Genomic DNA, 12,793 nt, shown 5'->3' with positions numbered 1-12,793 from the left:
TTTGCTGCTGCGGAGAAGAACATAGCCTGAGAAGCTGCAAATTAAATCCGACCAACGATGAAACTAGGGTAACTTGACGAGCAGGTTGGTCTCGGTCTTCTCCTGGTTCTCAGAGCAGTATTTGGCCAAAATATTTTTAAACCCTCAGTTTTGGAATTTGGCCATCTGGGCACCTTTAGCACCAAAACTAAGGGTCCAGGATTGTTGGGATACCTCTTGGAGGTTCAGGAATCACTCAGGCTGGGTTCAAGTGTCGGTTCAAGATGGTGGGAGCCTTTTGTGTCCCTATTGCTCTGAAGAGGAGGCCAGCAAATTAGCCCATGGAGTCACTCTGGTAGTCCTGGCTGCAGGTGAAGATGCAGGGCTCAACAGCAGGGCTGTCCTCTGAGGGTTCAAGAAAGTGACGCAGCAGCTGTTGCACTCGATAAACAAATTAATCTGATTGTAACAGGTTATTGTTAGTGTGCTGACTTAACATTGGCGTGCAGCAGTCTAAGGGATTCTGCTAAAGCCCTGGTATAATTAATGTCAATGGAATTCCTGGATTCAGTCCAGGCTACTGTTGCACTGCTATAATCACTCAAAGCGAGTGTAAATCCAAAGTTTCAAAAACGTGTATACACTATTGCATATTGATTTGTTACTTGTACACATTATAATCATGCGTAAGTTTACCAGTTAACTCATTTTCATTTTATTCAATCGGTGGTTTCATATATAAATTCACAATGGAACACAATATGTGACGTTGTTGCTAATTCACAAACATCTACATGTTAACAGTAATACAATTATGCGCATCCCAATGCATTTCGGGCAGGTAATTGTGCCCTTCTTCAGGGGAATCTGTGAAATAATATGACATAATGTAAATATCTGTTAGCGGCAGAATATACAAGGAGACATACTCGAGATTGTCAGGATTTTTCTAACTCAATTATCAATGCCCCAATGGCAGAAACAGTGTTAGCAAACATGATCAGCATAACGACATGTAGCGTGACCCATTCGGTGCCTGGGTGGTAGTAACCTTAACAAAAAAACTTCCTTTTCATCACTGCCGTAAGTGTGGTGTAATGTGTCCCGTTTTACTCACCTAAGTCGAGATGTGCTAGTGCAATATCATGCTAAGAGTGACTCAAGTTTGGTGTCATGCAGGTCTAAAGTTAAATAAAAACGATATCTGACAGTTTTTGTGGCCCGAAGTGAACATGCATTAAGTGGAGCTTAGGCGCTTGTACAAAATCTTACTTTGGTGCGCTAATTCAGTTTCCGGATATCGAGAGATACCCTCTGCGGTTCCAACTCTGAAAAATAATGACCCAACACGTTTTAACTAATGGCCATGCGGCGTGCTCACGTACTATTTAACAAACAAACAAACGGGATTACCGTATAGGTGAATCTGCACGATCCTCTGCGAAAAAAACGAATAACACGGGTCAATTCGATGTCATAAGTTATGACATTATGTCATATTATTTCACAGATTCCCCTGAAGAAGGGCACAATTACCTGCCCGAAATGCATTGGGATGCGCATAATTGTATTACTGTTAACATGTAGATGTTTGTGAATTAGCAACAACGTCACATATTGTGACTCTGAGGGTTCAAGGCAGGCTCCAGACAGCATAGCAGTCCTTCCAGGTGTAGCAGCAGTCTTGCAGAATGCACAGCAGGTCACAGCAGCCGGCAGTCCTCTGAGAGTCCTTCCGCACGTCCAGTATTGAACTGAAGAGCGAGTCTGAAGGCCTATTTTTATATAATAAATAAACAACAAGGTCCACCTCTAGAAGGTTTCCTGTGAGCCAGAGTATATCAGGCATACACAGTATTTGTTAAAATACCCCTCACACACCAAAAGGGCCCTTGGTGTCATGCTTCATCATCGGGGTCTTCCCGCCCCGCTGCGAGACGGGGCGTGCTACGACTAGCGACTACGCTGGAGCACTTAGATATTGTAAGTGCTATGTGAAGTGTATTGAGTGAGAGTGAGTAGGGTCAGGAGTGATATGGAAAAGTGAGATTTAAAAGAATACCTGGCCTTATGAAAGCAAAAAATTATTTATTAGTCATAGGCTGGTATCGATAAAAATAGTGTGGCGGAGACAATCTAGCTTAACAATGGGCTAGTTCTCCTAGTGTTGTCAACATGTTTCGAGGCTGACTGCCTCTTCGTCAGGACAGGGTCAGATCCCTCTGTCACTAACTAAGGTTGGCAACAATGTGTGCTATGTGTATATACAAGTGAATAGAATATAGATTATAATACAACTGCGATATGGCATTCAATTTTGAACAGTTATAGCCCTGTCAGTATTTCTGAGTCGTGGGCCTGCAAAGATAAAGTAAGAGCACGTAAGTATTTACTGCGCGTCCCAGTGCGCGTTCATATATCACCTGTGGAAGGAAAGACATGGTGACATATATGGTGACTTTGCGATTGCCGGTAAAATACAAAAAGAAGCGGGAAAAATGCGGAGTGCACTTCAAAGGCTTGATAGGATGGTGCCTGCTACTGTGTCTGTCCTTCAACGGAGGAAGACAACCAGTCATTGACTGTTTCATTCTGGCCCCATCTAGTCTCCAGTTTTCCTACCAGCACTGTGTGGTAGAATGTGTCAAAGGCAGCAACTAAAGCCATGAGAATTAAGAATGGAGCCTGCCCACTCACTTGCTCATGCAACTTTATCTGGCAAGTCACCAAGCTAACTTAGGCCCTCATTTAGAGTTTGGAGAGAACCCATAATCCTTAATTTTTTGGGGGAAACTCTAAATTCACAAGCAGAATTTCCTCCACTAGGGAGACAGTGTTGGAGTGACCATTCTCAGGCGGTAGCATTCCATGTGAGATGTCAACCTCTATCATAGGCACTGCACACCCTGATTGCCTGAATTGATGGTCACTTTCCCTTTATATGGCATTTGGTTCTGTGCATGACTAAGAACTTCTGCACTGAATTGTCATGATGATTACTGATTAGTTTAATGCAACCCTCATGCTTTAAGCCCTGAGCCTTGAATGAACAATTAATATATTTTGGAGCACTTGTCTTTGTCTGCTTTAACTTAACCAAATCCACTATTTTTCCTTATTATAATGAGAAAAGGGTCGGCACTGATCACAGAGTGTTTGGCATAGAGCGAGCCAGTATGTCATAGGCTAATACTAGTTTGTTGCCATCTAACTATGGTAAAAATAAATTGACACCCGAACCCTATTGAATGACTGGATTTTATTATTATTTTTTTTAACTTACCTGCAAGCCGTGAGGGCAACGGCAACGGCACTCCACACTACGCCGCAAACGCTGTGAGGGGAACGGCTGTAGCGCGACCCGCAACTACAACTCCCGGCAGGCCTTGGGGCGGCGGCAGCAGCGCGCCCGGAGGCGCTAGAAGAAGCCGGAGCGCCTTGAGCTCCTGGGGGCATTTCTGAACTTACTTGCAAGCCGTGAGGGCAACGGCAACGGCACTCCACACTACGCCGCAAACGTCGTGAGGGGAACGGCTGTAGCGCGGACCTGCAACTACAACTCCCGTCAGGCCTTGGGGCGGCGGCTCACATCACCCGCGACAGCAGCGCGCCTGGAGGCGCTAGAAGAAGCCGGAACGCCTCTCACAACGCGAGTCGCACGCGGGAGAAGCCCGGGACAAGGGCGGGGCAGTCTGTGGCAGTCCGGGGCAGGACGAGGCTGGGCTGGGCCACGGACTTTGACCCTGGAGCTGAGGTTGTACATTCCCTCAAGTGAGACTATTAATTGTCGTGACTATGGACAGCGTTTTGTTCTAGTTACCATATTTTTAATCCTGAACATTTTGACATTAGTGTACGCTGTAATTCATGATAGCCTTTGTTCTTTTAAATTTTAACTGAGCATCTAAGAAATTGTCGCTAGCTCTGACCATGTCTAAACATAAACCTGATAAAACTGCACCCGTGTTAGCTACCCTAGATAATTACTTAGTGAAAGTGGTCAACAAAATCAATAATGACCGAGAGCTTCGCTAGGACGAGGGAGTCCTCCTGCGATGCCCCTAGTCACTCACTCCCCATTGGCCGCATCCACTATAGACAACAGTTTTGAATTAGGCAATCGGGTAGCTGTAACGACTGAAGCCCAGGTACACTCTGAGCTGGATCAGGACAGCCCGGATACATCTAAGGAGATAACAGAGCAGTGCCCACCGGTCCCTAGAGCGGTGAGGGCTTGTAGGAAACTGCAAATTAAGCGTGGGGGAAATCGTAGTAAAAAAAGAGTTGAAACACCCCAAAAAAGCTCCTTGAGTGAATCCGAGCAATCGGAAAGAAAAGGCGCAGTTAACTTAAATACTGAGCAACTTAATCTTCTAGTTAGTATTATTGAAGCCAAGATAGAAGCCAAGATGGAAGAGATTATTAAACCCCTAGTGTCTAAATTGGATACCATCTCCTTAGAAGTTAAAAGACTAGGAAGTCTTATGGAAACACATCTGGCCTTGGCTGAAATATCTAAGGCTGCCGCTAAGGGCCCCGTTGAAGAGGGTCGGAGAACTAGCAAATGTCTATCGAATACACCTAGTGAGAGAATCAGTGTAATTGAAACTGCTATGCCTGATCCGATACCAATTACTTGCCAGAATAAGCAGGCTATAGCACCACCAGAGAACACATTGGGATTTAGAGAAGTAAAGAAAAGTCGCTATATTAACCTCCCCCCGGACTGTGCACCCTATGTGGTTGTTCTAACCAATATCCCGCCAACTGATGATCACTCCCTTCAGCCACATCAGGAATCGCACGAATCACTTAAAAATAAAACAGTTTCATGGCTGAACAAGCAATGTGGTTTTCCAATCACCTACTCTGATCAAATATTATCCACCAGAAGGGTCAACTGGATTGGCACCTCTAGAAAGACTCGTAGGGGTGATTGCATTATTATTAACTTTAAACATCCCCAACACGTTGCAACAGCCTTGTTAAGAGCAGCCTCTCTTGCATATGACGTGAACAGCATATGTGTGCGCCCACTTGGCTACTTCTACACTCATCTTATTAAAGCAAACAATGACACCAGTAGAAGTAGACCTTTTACACCTATTCATCGCCCTGTTCCTGAAGTAACATTGTCAAACAGGTACCAAGCTTTAAGCTCCCTGGATTCTAACGATTGACATGATCTGGGTAGTGGGACACTTGTAAGGGCGAATACAAATAGTCGGGCGATTGAACCATCCGTCCTGCATACAGTCACATACCAACTTTTGACGGGTGATCTAATAGTGCAAAATGATTGTGGGGGCAAACTAAAAGGTAACTTGAGGACGGGGGTGGTACACATGCTTCAGCTTCACCAGCCGCTTTAAACACAATGTATTCTAATGGTATTACAATTGTTAGCTGGAATATTGCTGGACTAAAGTCCAAGGGGAATATTTTGGGCTGGACATTTTTTATTAATAGTCATGATATTCTTTGCTTTCAAGAAACGTGGTGTAGGGAAGAAGTAAACTATGAGGGATTTGTTTCTTATAGCTTGGTGGCTCAAGACTCAACTTCAGGGAGAGCCAAAGGTGGCCTCTTGATTTTGGTCTCTATTAAGCAGAAAATTGTAGTAAAAAGGTATTTGAGCGTGGGTGCGCACGTTCAAATCCTTAGGCTTATATCGGACCAAGGGCATAATATTTTACTGATTAACTACTATAATAATGTGTTTGATAAATCTAGGTCGACAGTAGTCAATACTCTGGCTAGCGTAATTGATCATTTTTGCTCAGAATTAAATGCTTCATTTGATTTTATTTGGGTGGGTGATTTTAACCTACCGTTGTGTGAATTGTCAACCCAAAAGGTCTGTGGTGTTATCAATAATGCCGGTTTGGACGACTTGCATTTTAGACACAACAGTTATGGCGATTTATTACACAAGTTCATGGGCTGCTATGACTTGGAAATCCTAGACTTTGCTAAAGATGATCTGGGTCAGACTATCCCTACTTTTAAGAACAAGCAGAGCAGTTCAGTTATTGATCATGTAATTATTTCAACCAATATTTCCCCATACTGTGCCCCCCCAGGATTGAGGCCACTTCTTTAAGTGATCATAACCAAATAATTTTGGAATGTACCCTGTGGGGGAGTAGTACCGTCGAGGCAGGTATCACTATCGCTAACATAGAGCCACATCGACCTAATGGAGTTAGTATAAGATGGGTAGGGGAGAAGGCTAACGAACAGTTAGGTTCTATCGTCAAGGGAAGCTTGTTGGATATTACCCTTATTCTTGATAATGACAAAGATCATGAACGGGTTTTAATTGCTTTTGATGGTATCAACAAATCCATCGATACTAAGTTCACTAGACCTAAAAAAGCTCAATGTAGCACAGGCCCGGGATGGTTTGACCATACTTGTACCAGTTTATTAACCATGTTAAAACATGCTCTTGTAATAAAGCCAAGGGACCCTGCCTCTATAGTTAAATTAAGACTAGAGTACAAGCAAGCCCTGAAGAGGAGGAAGGGCGAGCTGCAGCAGCAAGCTTGGGACTCTCTTAACCCCTTGGGCGCGGCCGCGATTCTGCTCCTGTGTGGCGCTTTTAATGAGTGGGCAGGTTCATGACGGCCCCCAGCCGTCATCAGCACACGCCCAGCGTAGTGCATGACGGCCGGGGGCCGTCATCAGCATGGAAGGGGTTAATGAAGCAGCAGAGCTATCCAATAGTACACTGTTTTGGGCTACAGTCAACTCTGCATTTCTTAAGGAGGAATACATCCCTGAGCTAACATCTAATGTACCTAGTGATGACTGGGTCTTGCATTTTTCTAAAATTGTTGGCTCTTCTAACTGTGTTCATAACAATTTGGGTAGATGGCCTACCGTCCCATTGGACATTAGAGTTAAAGAGTTCGAGCTTGGCATTGGTGCTAGTAAGGGGGGCAAAGCCCAGGGACGTGATAGGGTCCCCATAGACGTTTATAAAGCAGCACCAGAGTTGTGGAGCCCTCTTTTGGCCATTGTTTTTAACGCAGCAGTATGTACAGTGGCACCAAAAACCTGGGGGGAATCGATCATTATCCCGATACATAAAAAGGGCTGTAGATCAGATGTAAAAAATGATCGCCCCCATCTCTCTTCTTGACTCCTCAGTTAGGATCATGAGTAGAGTTATGTTGGCTAGATTAGAAGAGTGGGTCGAGCTAGAGGGCGTCCTGGCCAATAGTCAGTTCGGGTTTAGGAAGGGTCGGGGACCACTCGACCAGTGTATAAATCTTGATCTACTGATAGGTAAATACACTGAAGCCAAACAGGGTTCATTATACCTCTGCTTTGCAGATTTAAGCAGTGCTTTTGACATGGTTGACCACTCCTTGCTGTGGCCAACCTTGTTACAGCTTGGTGCACCAGAGGGTATAATCTTTTTTCTTTCTAGATTATACGAAAAACTAGAAACATGCGTGCGCTATGGCACTAAAGGGGAATGTACCCCAAAATTCAGGGTTAATCGTGGGATTAGGCAGGGCTGCGTATTAGCCCCCCTACTTTTTATACTGTTTATTAATGAAATAGACTCCATTTTAAAAGATGTTAATGCTGATGCCCCCAAAATTAAAAGCGTTTCTATACCAGTGTTATTATACGCTGATGACGCTGTTCTGCTTTCAAGAACACCTCTCGGACTACAGCGTCTGATAGATAGATTTTCTGCCTTTATTAAGGATAGAAAACTGTCTATCAACAAGGGGAAAACGCATACAATGATTTGTGGGGCTAGAAGTAAAACCTCTAATGCCTTTTTTATTGAGGGCGAAAAGGTGCAAGAAGTGGATAAATTTTGCTATCTCGGTTTAACCTTCTCGAAAGACAGAGGGTGGTCTAACGAATTTAACAATATTAGTAACAAGATGGCTAAAAACGCATATGGTGTTTTTAGATTTGCGGCAAAAGTTGGCGACAGACCGACAAGGGACATGCTTAATATCTATTGAGCAAGATGTGTCACTGTTGCAATGTACGGAGCGGGGGTTTGGGGTCATGCATGTTACCATAATTTGCAATCACAGGAGAATTCCTTTAAAAAAAAACTCCTATGTTTACCCACATCCGCCTCGACCGAGCTGATCCATCGGGAATTGAACATCCCTTTTTTAGATGATCTATTATCCATGAGGCCTCTTATGTTATGGCGATCTATTTGGCTTCAGGATGAAAAGTCTTTTAACAGGTCTATAATTGAGGATTGTTTATTACTTGATACATTTTGCAATATCCCGTGGCTAAAATATGTTGCTGACTGTTACTTAGAAATATTTAACATAAATGTATTGACTGACCCTAGTGCCGCATCTAAGATCCCCAAAGCGGAGCTAAAAACTACATTCCTGCCCAAAGAGAAGCGAAAAGGTTCTCTGCTCATAGATCTTTGTCCACTGTTATGTTTTACAGCAAATACAATATGTATGAAGGTTTCCCACGTTATTTAGCCATGGTGACAAGGCCATCTCATACGTTTGTGCTAAGCAGGCTGAGGTTTGGTGTAGCGCACCATTTAGTGGCCCTGCCAAATCTTAAGAAACATCCAATCGGGCCGTGTCTGTCTGATGGCATCAGTAAACAAAGCACTATGCACTTTCTACTGATTTGTAAACTGCACAAGCATTTTCGAATAGCCTATCTGAAACCCATGTTTCTCAAACATGGTGTGCGTACAGTTAATCAGGCAAAGAGTTTGTTATTTAATATGGAGTCTGCTGATATTTGTTTTTATACTGCTACCTTTTTAAATTGGTCCATCAAGGCACGTAAAAGTATGCTATTTTAAAAACTGTGTGTGGAATCTGTAATATTTGTATGTTATATGTCTGTGCTTTTATGGTCATTTTGTATGAACCGAATAAAGCTTCATGAATTGAATTGAATTGAATTGACTGGTCATCAATGACTCCCCAATCTAATGTGTTAATTGGTTGTAGCTGTGGGTCTATTCTTTTTATCGTGCATGTACTTATTGTTCCTTATGGGATGTGTGGTGCAGAGGTTGGGGGAGGGGGTGTTGTGGGATGTTGGAGTGAATGTATTGCAGACCTCCAGGTGAGGCGCTCTCCAGTAGTTCATGCTCATACATACTGTTATTTGTTTATATGCTGCATTCTGGGTTTCGCCCACTTGATGATATAAACTCAATAAAATCTGTTGCTAAAAAAAAAGAAAATTGACTAATGAGGGATTGAGTATATGCAGTGTATAGTTGCCTGCGCATAATCATTCGAGAGATCTCAAGGTTAGTTTCAGCATAGGGATTAAAGGCCACAAATGAGTTACCTGTTGATTGTGGTTGTAAGTCACTCTTAGACTTTCATTTCCCTCCCCAATGGATTATGGTAATGTTAAATTCAACACATTGTACTGCTACACTGGAAAATACTGGTTTGCAAAAAGAAAGTCCAAGCATGCCAAAAGTGTGTGAAAATGAGATATGTCGTAGGCCTAAGCGCACAGACGGGATTTCTCCAAGGAAAGACTAAGCATAGAAGAGGGGTTGGCAACCTCCCTATTTTCCTCATGTCAAATTTGATTTCTGTCACTTAGGTTAAAATTAATTTAACATGAAAGCAGCAGCACCCAGTACCAATTGTTACTTACATGTCTTTTTGGTTATATTCAATGAGACCAAAATATGTGTTGTACTCTGTTCAGCAGTGTCTACAGGCATGTTGTTCTGTGTGCATGTGTGCATGCATTTTTTATTTATTTGTGCAATTTTATATAGCGCAAACATGGGTCGAAGGCATCAGAGTGCTTTACAACAGTTACATGATATAAGGGTACAGCAAGTTACAGTTACAATAATTACGTTCAGACATATTGCATTGGTGGCTGCGACCAGGACAAAAGCAGCCGTTTGACAGGGACGTTACATAGTTCAAGCATTAAATAGGATGGTGGGGACACACAATCAAGGTAGTCGTATCCTGCATGTGGGACTCCTTTGAGCATACCTTATGGCTTGGGGGCATGTCTGTCCTGTGAAGAAATACATCAATTTGTAAATTGAGATGAGCTTCATCGAAATAGGACCAGCCTGCAACCACCTTCCTTCAACTCACTCCAATATACCGGACCTCACATAGAATCCTCACCCACTTTGCCATTCTTCATTTCTTAAAGACAAACATAGAACACTACACATTCCCCTATCTTGTTACTGAATCACAAAGAGCATAAGAAAACAACAAAATAACCTTCACAATGGAAATATCTATGGAAATAAGTGCACAGTAGCAATAGATGTTAAAAACAATAAATACGTTAGAAACTGCAATTGGTTATGATAATCAAGACAATATCATACAAAATTACATATAAACATAAATACATCACAATAAACCTTTAAAAAGGTTAATGCTTTCCTCTAAAATGAAATCACATGTAATTGTGATCCCTCATCCACACTGGGCTCCTCCTGAGTCTCCTAGTTGTGACCCCAAAGTAATTCTGTTCATTTGCCCCGGCCAACCTACACGATCCGCACCCGTGGTTCTTGTTCTTACATTCAGGCTCCAACAGACATGCAATTACACATAGTACTTTCTTGATATTCCACATGTTTTCATCTGACAGATCAACCACAAACCTACCCACTCTTTTTACCTGCAGTGGATCAGAATAATGTGACTTTTTTTTCACAAAACGTCCAACTTTACTCTTACCCAATCACCAACACTAAACTGACATTTTTTTGAATGATCTTTTTCTTCAACATGTTTCTTTTTGCCTTTCCCAGAAGAATGACTTAACATTCAATCCAGGCACAACTCTGAGCAAAATTCTCCACAGCTTATCAATTTATAAGAAGTCCCTCCTGTGCCACTGTTTGGTGTCGTCTTGTAGGCCTACACTAAAGTTCTCACTACTACAAAAACAATATTCCCCCTTCACAAAGTGCCAATGCATGCTTTCTTTCAACACTCTGCTACATCTCTCAACTACCGCATTGATGTCTTGCTGTGACGTATGCCAAGTTTATTTTAAAAAGTAACCATCTCCCTCAACACCAATTTCACACCATTGTCAGTGACAATTTCAGTAGCAACACCTTCGCTGATGGAAAGCTCTTCTAGAAGGTGCTTCACAAATATAACTTTTGGTCATCGGGAAAACAACTCCAAGGCCACAAAGTCACAAATAGCCACTAAATCTAATGTAGTAAACTGCGCCATAATATCCAGCACAACATTGTTCCCTTGCCATTCACCACTTTCTGGGATATATTGCTCCATGCACAACTAATGCAATGTTTCAACATTCATTCCACCTCCTGATCTAGTTGAGGCCGCCAAGAATCCTTCCTTAGTCCTTTTTCATGGTACACAAGACGGTGTGCCCCTAATGATCAAGCTCCAGAATACTTTGCCTTAACTTCATTGGCATCACTAACATGTTTCCTCTCCTGAGGGCTCCTTCATTCCAAAACAACTTGTCCTTGACTGAATCGTAGGGTTTTACTTCTTTATCTTGGCATCTTCTGTTGGGCTACCATCCCAGGACATACTGCCCAACATTGTTTAGAATCTCATCAGCCTTGGTCTCTTTCTCCCAAGCCTCTTGAGTGGCACATGTTTCTGTTGCATCAGGGTTATCAGGCACCTCACATTCATCATCAGCATCAACAGGGTTTTCATCTACCGAAGGAAGAAGTGACAAACAATCCACCATAACATTTCTGGTCTCCGGTACATACGCCACCTGGAAGCTAAACTCTTGTAGCCAAAACTACCAACGTGCTATGTGCTCTGCTAGCCCCTTTCATTGTGAATATATCCACTATAGTTTTATGATCCGATCTCATAAAAACTTGTCGTCCTAAATGTTCCATCTAAAATGCAAAATGCCCCAGTAACATACTAACTCCTTCTTTTCAACAACAGAATTATTATTTTATTCTTGCCACAGGGCTCTTGGTGCATATGCTACCATAATGTCCTTGCCATCCCTCACTTGTACCAAATCAACACCCAATTCATAGTTAATTGTAACTGTTTTAATGATTGTAGGCAAACTGGTATCAAAAGGTTTGAGACATGGGGCAGCACAATTTTCATACTTCAGCTTCTTGAACTTGCTTTTACACCCAGCACACTGCGCAAACTTGGCATTGTTCTTTAAGAACTCCCACTTACTACATGTCTTCTCTGTAAAATTGGCACTACATTTAGCATAGTATTCTGCCATTCCGAAAAGCAAGCACAGTTTCTCTTTATTGCTTGGGCTGGGTTCCTCTTCTAAAGCTTCTTCCCATGTCAGTCAATGTGATGACCCAAATAGTCTACACCACTTATTCCAATGTGACACGTGTTGCCTTTGATGAGTAACCCACTCTTCATTAGATGATCTAACACCAATCCCAATGCCCGATCATTTTCGTCCCAGTTTTTTTCTGTAAAATAATGCATGATGTGAACAAGTAATGCTCTTAACTTTTCACAGTAACTGGTGCATTGCTGAAATCAGTCTGAATGGCATGTGACAGAACCTATATGCCCCCTCTGGGTTCATAAAAGGTGTCAAGTGCTTTCTTTGTTTGTCAAGAACAATCTGGTCATAGGCCAAAGATAGGTCTAATGATTGAAACACTTTTGCCCCTCTAAGTGTGCACAAATTTTGTTTATATTGGGAAAATGATGGTGATCAATCCATATGTTATGATTCAAATCTCTTAAATTGATACATATCCTAATCCCCCGCCAAATTTGCAAGCCAAAACTACTCGGGTCAACCACTCTGATGATTCGATAGGCCCTATCATACC

This window comes from Lissotriton helveticus, chromosome 6, assembly GCF_964261635.1.
Source record: "Lissotriton helveticus chromosome 6, aLisHel1.1, whole genome shotgun sequence".
Taxonomy (NCBI): domain Eukaryota; kingdom Metazoa; phylum Chordata; class Amphibia; order Caudata; family Salamandridae; genus Lissotriton; species Lissotriton helveticus.
This window is presented reverse-complemented; position numbering follows the sequence as displayed.